This window comes from Cupressus sempervirens, chromosome 7, assembly GCF_028749045.1.
Source record: "Cupressus sempervirens isolate cs-2001-9-10 chromosome 7, ASM2874904v1, whole genome shotgun sequence".
In the NCBI taxonomy this organism is placed as follows: Eukaryota; Viridiplantae; Streptophyta; class Pinopsida; order Cupressales; family Cupressaceae; genus Cupressus; species Cupressus sempervirens.
Window position 1 is genome coordinate 202,922,477 of NC_143124.1, and position 10,009 is coordinate 202,932,485.

The window sequence follows — 10,009 nt, forward strand, 5'->3', positions numbered from 1 at the left end:
GGGGGGCCTGTCAGGGCGTTACGAGTGTGACAGGCATGGTGAGTGAATGAATAGAGCATTGCCACTATCACTGCCACAATCAGTCAATCAATCAATGCCTCTGATTAACGCCCATGATAGCCTTACCCCAGCCTTCACATGCCGGCCCATCTATATTCATTCAAATTCCCCTCCCCCTCACAAAATAGCAACTTTCTTTTATATAGGATAAAACGTATTGCTGGAATAGGTGAAAGGGACTTTGACTGCCATGAAACTGTTAGACAATTTCACGGCAGTTTCATGGCAGTCAAAGTCCCTTTCACCTATTCCAGCAATACGTTTTATCCTATATAAAAGAAAGTTGCTATTTTGTGAGGGGGAGGGGAATTTGAATGAATATAGATGGGCCAGCATGTGAAGGCTGGGGCAAGGCTATCATGGGCGTTAATCAGAGGCATTGATTGATTGACTGATTGTGGCAGTGATAGTGGTAATGCTCTATTCATTCACTCACCATGCCTGTCACACTCGTAACGCCCTGACAGGCTCCTCAAATTTCAATTATGATGAGAATCTCCTAGTTGGACAAATTTATTGCCTTTCCCCCATTCAGATAATCCGTGCGGACTTTCCCTGGCCCTGCTTCTGCAAAAACAACAACAAGAAGAAGACCAAGACCGCCTAATGGAGTCCACCGGGTTGCTGAAGAGAAAATACATGGAAGAAACCAATGAAGGCACTCCAAAGCCTGAAAAGCTGCTTTGATTGTTCGAAGTGGAGCTCATGCAGAGGGCCGAAGATTCAGATAAGAATGAAGAGAAGGAGAAATCCAGCGTGGCGAGCGAGGAGATCAAAGAAAGGTCCAGCGTGATAGAGAACATCAATGGTAGGAAATTCGAATGTCATTTCTGCAGCCGCAAGTTTGGCAATTCTCAAGGTTTGGGAGGCCATCAAAATGCCCACAAGAAAGAGCGGCAAAGGGCGAAGAGAGCCCATGCAAGGGCCATTAACAGTCTGTACGAAAATCCCATGCAAAACCGCTTGGCTCTCCTTGGTCCGTACTATGGCGGCATGATTGCCCCTGGCGGCGATTCCTTCTTTCGACCCTCCTGGCTCTACGTGCCGCCAACGCAGACTGGCTTTTCTTCCTTTGCTTCTTCGGTCTATGGCAGTGATGGATTTTTCTATCCTACCCACAAATATTTGCAGCAGCCTCAAAATGGTGAATTACAGGCGGGTTTTGAAAGTTCATTTCATGTCTCTGGTTCGGCTAATGGTTTGAATCTTCACTTGGGTGTCGGTCCTGCTGGATCTTCGTTGCTGTAGATTAATTAATGGTTACATTAATTAGATTTTGGCTCTCATGACGAACAAAGTGAGCATGTGCATCAACATGCTTGGAGCGACGTTGGGATGGTTGATTATGTGCCATGAAGATTGCACTACGGCTGTCACAAAATAGATTATATTCATTTTGATGAACTTTCAAGTCACCAAGTAACTGCTGAAGCCAAATCATTTCCCTTGCACCTTCGGAAAGAGCTAAGTATTCAGCTTCAGCTGAAGAAAGAGCAATGGAATGTTGCAACCGTGATGCCCAGCTGATCGCAGCTCCAGCAAATGTGAAGGTGTAACCAATGGTAGACCTTCGTTTATCCAAGTCTCTAGCAAGATCAGAATCAGTGTAACCTTGTAGCTGAACTTTGTTTCTGCCAAAACATAAAACATAATTTGAAGTGCCTTTTAGATACCTTAGTATCCATTTGATGGCTTCCCAATGAGCTTTTTCGGGATTGCTCATGAACCTGCTCACAACTCCCACTTCATGAGCAATGTCGGGGCGAGTAGAAACCATAGCATACATAATACTACCAATGGCTGATTTGTATGGAATTTTCTCCATAAATTCTTTTTCTTCCTGTGTGTGAGGACATAATTCAGAACTTAATCGAAAGTGACCAGCAAGAGGAATTGGAGTTACTTTGGATTCAGCCATGCCAAATCTTTCAACAACTTTGTCAATGTATTGTTTTTGAGACAAATTGATTTCCCTCTTTTTCCTATCCCTTGTTATTGTCATGCCAAGAATCTTTTTGGCCACCCCTAAGTCTTTCATTACAAATTTGCTTACCAATTTTTGCTTCAACTCATTAATGACTCTTTTGTTTGTGCCAGCTACTAACATGTCATCGACATAAAGAAGAAGGATGACAAACTCTCCACTTGGAAGTTTCTTGAAGTAGACACATGGATCTTATTCACATCTTGTGAAATTATGCTCAACCATGAAGCAATCAAATTTTACATACCACTGTCTTGGGGCTTGTTTCAGGCCATACAAGCTCTGATTTAATTTGCAATAAAGGTGTTCATGTCCCTTCTTTATGAACCCTTGTGGCTGTTCCATGTACAGTTCTTCTTCTACATCACCATGTAGGAAAGTGGTTTTCACATCAAGTTGTTCTAATTCAAGATCCCATGCAGTTGCTAATCCCATAATAGTTTGGATAGTTGTCATTTTGACAACTGGTGAGAAGATTTCATTGAAATCTATCCATTGTTTTTGATCAAATCCCTTTATCACTTGTTCCTAAGTGGTCTTCGATTAGGTGGAAGAGAGACCAAATCCTAGGTTCGATTCTTGAGTAAAGAATCCATTTCTTCACGCATTGTTGTTTTCCATTTATCACTATTGACATCATTGAGAGCTGCTTTGAATGTAGATGGTTCTGAAAATTCTGAAACTAGAATTGAAGGCTCTGCTTCTTCAGCGTACAATAATTCATAATCAGAGAATTTAGCTGGTATTTTCCTTTCTCTAGTAGACTTTCTCAAGCCTTGAGGATTTTCTTGTTCTCCTCTATCTTTAATAGCAGTCCTTTTAGGATTGACATCACTTTGATTTTTATTAGATTCTGAAATGGTCAAATCACATAACTCATGAGGGCTTCCTTTTGAGACAATGTATCGTCTTTGTTGTGTATTGGAACTATGAGATTTGTTTCCAATATCATGAGGGTATGTTTGATCAAACACTTGAAGATTATTTTGAAGTGTGCCTTCTCCCTGTGATATATTTGTATTGGGTGCCTCAAAACCAGTATGTGAACTATGTTGATTTGGAGACATGTTACCTCTACCTGCCATATTACCTACACGGTGAAAGAGACTTTGACTGCCATGAAACTGTCGTGAAACTGTCTCTTCAGCATGAAGCTGTTCCCATGAATTACCAAGATGCTGGTCTGTGCTCCCACCATGATTACCTTGCACATTAATGTCCTACAAATCAATTTGCAGACCCTGTGAAATAGCTCTAACACATTGCGGATGGAGTTCTGCACCCTGCACATTCACCTCTGTTATGTGTGTTTGAACCTGGTTTTCATTTGCCCCTTATGGATTATGTGCAGGTTGCGGATTAGTTGGACCTACACTCTGAAATTGCCCACGTGTATTGCCAAGATTGTGGCTTGAGTTTCCACTGTGCTCAAATGGATATAGTGACATACGTTTACTGTGATACTCTGTATATAGATAGGATTTCCATGGATATCAATTGGCACAGCCTGTGAATTACTCTCATCCTCCAGATTGATGTCCTGCGGTTCTATTTGCCCACCCTGCATCTGTGGATGAGCATTATAGTCCTTTGACTGATAGCCCATTGTAGTAAGAGGATCCCTTGTACTTTGGTTTGAAAAACTTTTACAAGCTTGATCGTGATGGAGAGACGAATTCTTGTCATGAAAAGAGATATCAAAAAACTCTTGTGTAGAACTATCATCATGTCCTGTGTTCCCAGGAGTGGAAGAAGATGATAAATTTGGAAATAGTACAGAGGTGGGACTATATGAAATAGTGTTAGAAACTGTTTGTGGATTCAATCCAACATTCCTTTGTGCAGTGATTGGCACAAATTCTTTTTCAGACATTTCCTAAGAATTTAACGTTGGAAATATTTTCTCATTGAAGACAATGTCTCTGCTTCTAATAATCTTCTTATCAGTTAAGCTCCAAAGCCTGAAGCCAAACTGATCCTCTCCATAGCCAACGAATATGCAAGGCTCGGATTTAGGATCCAGCTTGCTTCTTTTTTCTTTGGGCACATATGCAAAAGCCTGACAACCAAAAACTTTAAGATGAGAATAAGAGAGTCTTCTACCTTGCCATTCCTCTTCTGGAATTCCGAAGTTCAACCTTGAAGAAGGACTTCGATTAATGAGATATATGGCTGTATTACATGTCTCAACTCAGAATTCCTTGCCCAATCCTGCATTAGAAAGCATACACTGAGCTTTCTCCATTATTGTCCTATTGAGTTTTTCCGCTGCCCCATTTTCTTGAGGGGTGTAGGGTACAACTTTCACCCTACGAATACCATTATCTGTTTTTAAACTTTTAATCTTATGACCCCTTTGGTTTTCAACAAGAGCTTTGAAAACTTTAAACTTAGAAAAAACTTCAGATTTATTTGCCATCATGTATATCCATACTTTCCTAGTACAGTCATCAAGGAATGTAAGTAGAGTTTCTTCATAATGAAGATTTTGTTTGGAGCTGACGCCGTTTGATACATATTTTGAAGTTTGTCCCAAACATCTTTCGTTGACGTCTCATTTGAGACATTGAACAAGACATTTTTCACTAGTGAGAGAAAAATGGATGCCATCGCCTTGTCATCCATCTTTTTCCATTCTTCATTAGTCATTGTAGATGGTTTCTTAGACTTTCCTTCAATTGCGAGAGCCAAGTCTTGCTTAACCAGCAAGGAACGCATTTGCACTTTCCACAGGCTGTAATTCTTGCTTGTAAATTTCTCTATTTTCAAATCCTCCATCTTTCTGGAAAATTCAACACTGATTTTCCAATCTACACACCTCGGGCTCTGATACCAATTAAAAGGATTTAAACAAAGAAATTAAATGTCGCACTAAAAAGAAATACATAACACCGGATTTATCCTGGTTCACCACAATAGTGGCTACATCCAGACTGCAGAGTATTGAATTAATAAGAAAAAGTTGTGTACAAAATGAGCAGGAGCAACATATAAATGGGCTCCAATAATATTACAAATGAAGAGTCTTTGGAAACCAAGAGACTCAATTATTGGAGGGAACAATGATGACTATTAGCCTTCACAATATCAACATCGGAAACATCAAAAGAATCCTGAAGAAGTGATTACTAAAATCTCTTTCGAATGAGAAGAATTTGCATCGATTCAATGTTCCCCAAAACATATTCAAGCCAAAATTTACAAACCAATACCATTTACTAAAGCCCATGCAATAAAAACAGATTCGAAAGAGTGAAAAACTTATGAAGGAAACCCTTTTATTCCAAAATTTGTATGATACACAACTGTGAACACAAAAAACTTCATGTTATCCATTAAGCTGGATGACCATATGACTGTCGACAGCCAGAGGCTCTTCTCTTTTACACTTTTGACATCTTCTATGTCCCTTTACATTGAATAGACTCTACCTCTTATAATTTCTTTGGCAGGTACAAATGCTGATCATAATGATGGTTTAGATTGTAAAATAGTTTCAATGCCCTGTTTGCATGTTTGTAATTTTATAAGTTTGTACTTATGAATACAACAACTTAGACTCATTTAAATGGATTGATTTATTATATCCTTCCATAATATTACAGACAAAAATGATATTTTAGAATTAAAATCCACTGGAATGCATATGTGATCGGTGCCCCTGCACCATTTTAGATACAACTTATGGACTGATTTTTCGTCACAGAGAGTCAAAGCCTAGTACTCGATAAAACTTGAAGACATGTCTCACAAGTCTGATTGACCTATCTCAGCCTGCCAAAAGACTTGCGAGTTCAGCAATTTTTCACAAGTACTGTATAACATTTTTGGGTTCTACTTTGACAATCTTACACCATTCCTAGCTCCGCAGAATGTAATAAACCTTGTGAGCTTTCTCATTCATCTTGATGTGAAAAGAAAACAATCATCTGCGATATCTGGTCTTGACGTAAATTCTTGGATCACAAAAATTTAGAAAACAGAAATTAGAAACTATTCTACATTCCTGCACTATTATATCATTTCTATGATTTATCCGAATTCAAGGAAAACAAGAAATGAACCTGAATTGTGTTGAGGAAGCCTACAGTTTTCCCAAAAAGCTCTGTAATCAAACCTCCTAGATAATTTGCACATGAAGTATCACTGTCAAAAACTTGTGCATTTATAGCGATTTTTAACTCCACATTAATCAAGCACCACTAAATATTTCGCACTACCTCCAAATCCCGCATCCTCCATTTTAGAAGAGATAAGAGTAACAAAAATAGAAAATCTAACCGTCCAATTTCTCAGCATTTACTCCAAAAATGTTACGCAAAAAACCAAAACTTTTGGAAACTCAAATTCTCTTACTAAGACCAACGAAACCAGGCGTAAAAGAATAAATAATTATTTAAAGCAGGGCATTAAAAACCAGGCGTGCTAAGAGAAGGTAAAGTGAAGCTTACCTCTAGAGAAGAGGTTTCTCCCAACCTAGCAGATCGAGTGAGGTATTTCCAACCGGTTCAACAAATCTGCTTAAGCTCAGATCTTATTAACTACAGATCTGGAGGTGGGGAATTTAACGCCTGGAATTCTTTTGAAAGCAGATTTCAGGAAACTGAGGGTTCTAAAAACCCATTTGCCCACGATGATTACAAGGCAGGGCTACTGGTGTGGAAAATATGAGATTGTGCAGCGAAAAAAATGGATTATGAATGTTCTAGAATGTGATAGAAATAAAATATGAGGACAGAATTTGTTATGAAAAGTTACATGTTTTCAGAAAAAAGGAAGGACAGATTTTTTATAAGATTTGAAGTATCTAAAATTTGCATTAAATGCATGCACCAACCTCTCTCTAAGATTTTTTTTAGGAAGATTGTAGAAAAGCTGAAAGTTAAGAGAAAAATATTTTAATTTTGAAGGAAAGTCAATTTTGGAAATTGCTCCACGGTGACTGTTCATATGTACTAGCTAATAGAAAGATAGATAAATATTTGTTTAATTATTTAACTTTAAAAAAGAAAATTGTAAACTTTATATATATACATACTTTTGGAAAAAGATTTTTGGATTTGATTTATCTAGACACTTTCACTTCTGCTGGAAAAGCCAAGTGTCCGTAAACTATTCACATTTAATTATGTGTCAAAATATACAAAAGATATTTTTACCATGTCAAATACATTGTCCCACTTATTTATTTTATTGGATGAATTGTCTTATCAGCTATAAAGTTTTGGAGAAAAAAACTAGTTTTTAACAAAAATATCCAACCTTCCTCCTTATTGTAGCAGGCTACAACCAATAAGATTAGACATAAATGTTGAATAATAAAATTAATACAATATGAAAATACCTCAAAACTATATAAAAGAAAAAGTTTGTGAAAAATAAATACTTTTGATTGGACAATTTAATTGCAAAATAGCATTCATTATCTAACTTCCTAAAGAACAGGAACAGAAGGGTTGGATCATTTGGTATGGCTTGTAGACAATGCTCATTAAGGTACTGCATGTCTTCATTTGTATGTTTACCTATAGGGATTCTATTTAGAATAAGAATGAATGTAGTATCTTTTTGTCGCATTGTGGTTGTCAAAGAGTAACACTTTATGTAGTCTTTCCAGAAATTGTAAGGCATTAATTCTTGAGAAGTTAGTCTGGTTTCAAAAACATTGGAATCTAGAACTGGTAAAGCTTGGTATAGATCGCCACAGAAGATTGTGTCTAAGCCTCCAAAGTGAACAGTAGGTTTTAACATGATGTCACGTAGACGTAAGTCAATGTATCGTAAGAAAGTCGATCCTACCAAGGATATCTCATCTATGAGAAGAACTTGTAATTGGCAGTAGTGCTTGCACATTTTGTCTACTACATCACTATTTAAAGGGATGAATTCAAACTTGTTGAATGGTATGTGTAATGCTGAATGTAGTGTGACACCTCCGATGTTATAGGCTGCTTTTCCTGTACATGCTACAATCAGTCCCTTTAGTTTTTCAGGGTCATTGTTGATGTCATTACTATAGAAACGGATGAGTGCATGGTATATTGCCTTTGTAGTAAATGTTTTTCCTATGCCAGCACCTCCTACTAGGAAGAGATGCACTGGTGTTGTTGTATTTTTTTGTTTTTTCATTATGATGTCTTTAACTATTGTTTGTTGTTCATGATTAAGCATTCGACGTATTTTGAAGTATTCAAGGTTATCCATGATCTGAGGTTGTTTGCCTATCTCAAATCCAACATGTGGCAATGTACGTATGTTTCTACATGATTGTATCGGAATGTCTTTAGATATATCGTATTCTTTAGGCTTTTTTCATTTTCTTCTATATTTGATTTCTCAGTGATCCAATCCTTTGAACATAGTTCATTATCCTCTATTTCAATGTCTCTCCATGAAGTGTTCATTTTGTAACAGAATTTAGCACGATTTTTTTCAATAACTTGTTCATGATGTGCATATGCTAGTTGCCATGTGTTGAATTTATGTAATATTGTTTCAACATTTGTCTGAAATGGAACGTATAGGAGGATTTTTTCTCGGTAATAGTTGTCTGGATCAGTATGCATATTGTAATTCATAAAATCAATAATTGCACTTTTATTTTTCCTTTTAGAATGATTATTTTTTCTATATTGTGAAACGTATTCAGCAAAGCATATGTTCCTTAGCATTTTACACCGCTCAACATAGTACTGTAGCAGGGACTTTACCATTGCATCTTCTGATTCATCGAGCTCATCACTTAGTTCTTTTGTAGATTTTAACACAAAAATGCGGTTGTTGTTAGTTCTTGTATCAATGAATATGCAACTTCAGGAACTTTGATTTAGTGGCATTGATAGGACTAAATGTGTTGCTTGTTGTGCTGACATCTGTTGTAGATTAAGTAGAGTGTTTCCAAGTTTTCTTATCATGTGAAGTGCATCTATATTATTTCTTTTATGGTCATCTCGTATTCATTTGAATGAATTTGTAATTAATTTGTCAACTTTTACCATATATGAACTACAATACATAGCTGCAACATATGCATTAAGTACAAATTGTGCATCTGTATTTGCTTTCCATAGTGGCGGTATTTTCTTTGCAAAGCTATTGTTCCATATTTCAAATGGTGCTCATCTTAAAAATAGAGTAGGCCTATGTAATGTAGATCTTATTGCATTTATGTACTCATATTCTGTTAAGTGCAACTCATTGAGAAACATCTCATATGTCCATAAATAATCATAATTCTCTTTTTCTAGTATTGTGAATATTTATTTCGCATTTGCACAATGCAACTCAGTAGTTTCCAATAGAGGCTCTAGTATTACTATTTTTCGAAAGGGAGGAATGGGGAAGTTATATTGACATGTTTTTCTTAAGATTTTCTGCATTGTTTTGTATGATGATGTTTTTGTAATTTTGCAAGAGAAGGTTCTAAGTGCTTTGTACAACATGTTAAGTACCTATTGACAAAGGTTACTATCTGGATATTGCTTTCTATCCCATAGATTGGTACATTTTCTATCCAAACTAACAGATAATCATGTTCAATACCCCTATTTTGAAATTCAATTACCGAGAAGAAATCAATTTTTTTTTTAAAGAACGAAATGTCATTGGTTATTAGCTTTTTCATTGAACTAATTCGTTGTCAATAGTAATGGGAACATGTAATCGGATCTTTCCGAATGAGGGCGGTTATGTCATCATTACATTGCAAATTTGGTACAAAGTTGCCTATCTTTGTTGCATGTGCTTTGTGTAGGGCGAGTGAGTGTTAGTTAATGGTTCCCAATTTTGTTCTGCACTTGTAAATGTAAGGAAAAAAGTCGGAGGTCCTAATTGTTGTATCATAGCAAATACATTCTTTTTTAGTTGTCGGCAATAGTTTGGAGATATTCTTATTCTTTTGAAATCAATGTAACCAATGTCTGATTTCAAAATCTTTTCCAAGTTAGGCTTTGTGTTGACATCTTT

At 36.7% G+C, this 10,009-nt stretch overlaps 2 pseudogenes; one reads left to right on the top strand and one right to left on the bottom strand.

Moving 5' to 3' along the window:
• The first annotated feature begins 250 nt into the window (after nt 1-250).
• On the top strand, nt 251-1,308 carry LOC149546198 (uncharacterized; annotated as a pseudogene).
• A 21-nt stretch (nt 1,309-1,329) lies between these two features.
• Nucleotides 1,330-1,846, bottom strand: LOC149546199 (secreted RxLR effector protein 161 pseudogene; annotated as a pseudogene).
• Between the last annotated feature and the right edge of the window lie 8,163 nt (nt 1,847-10,009).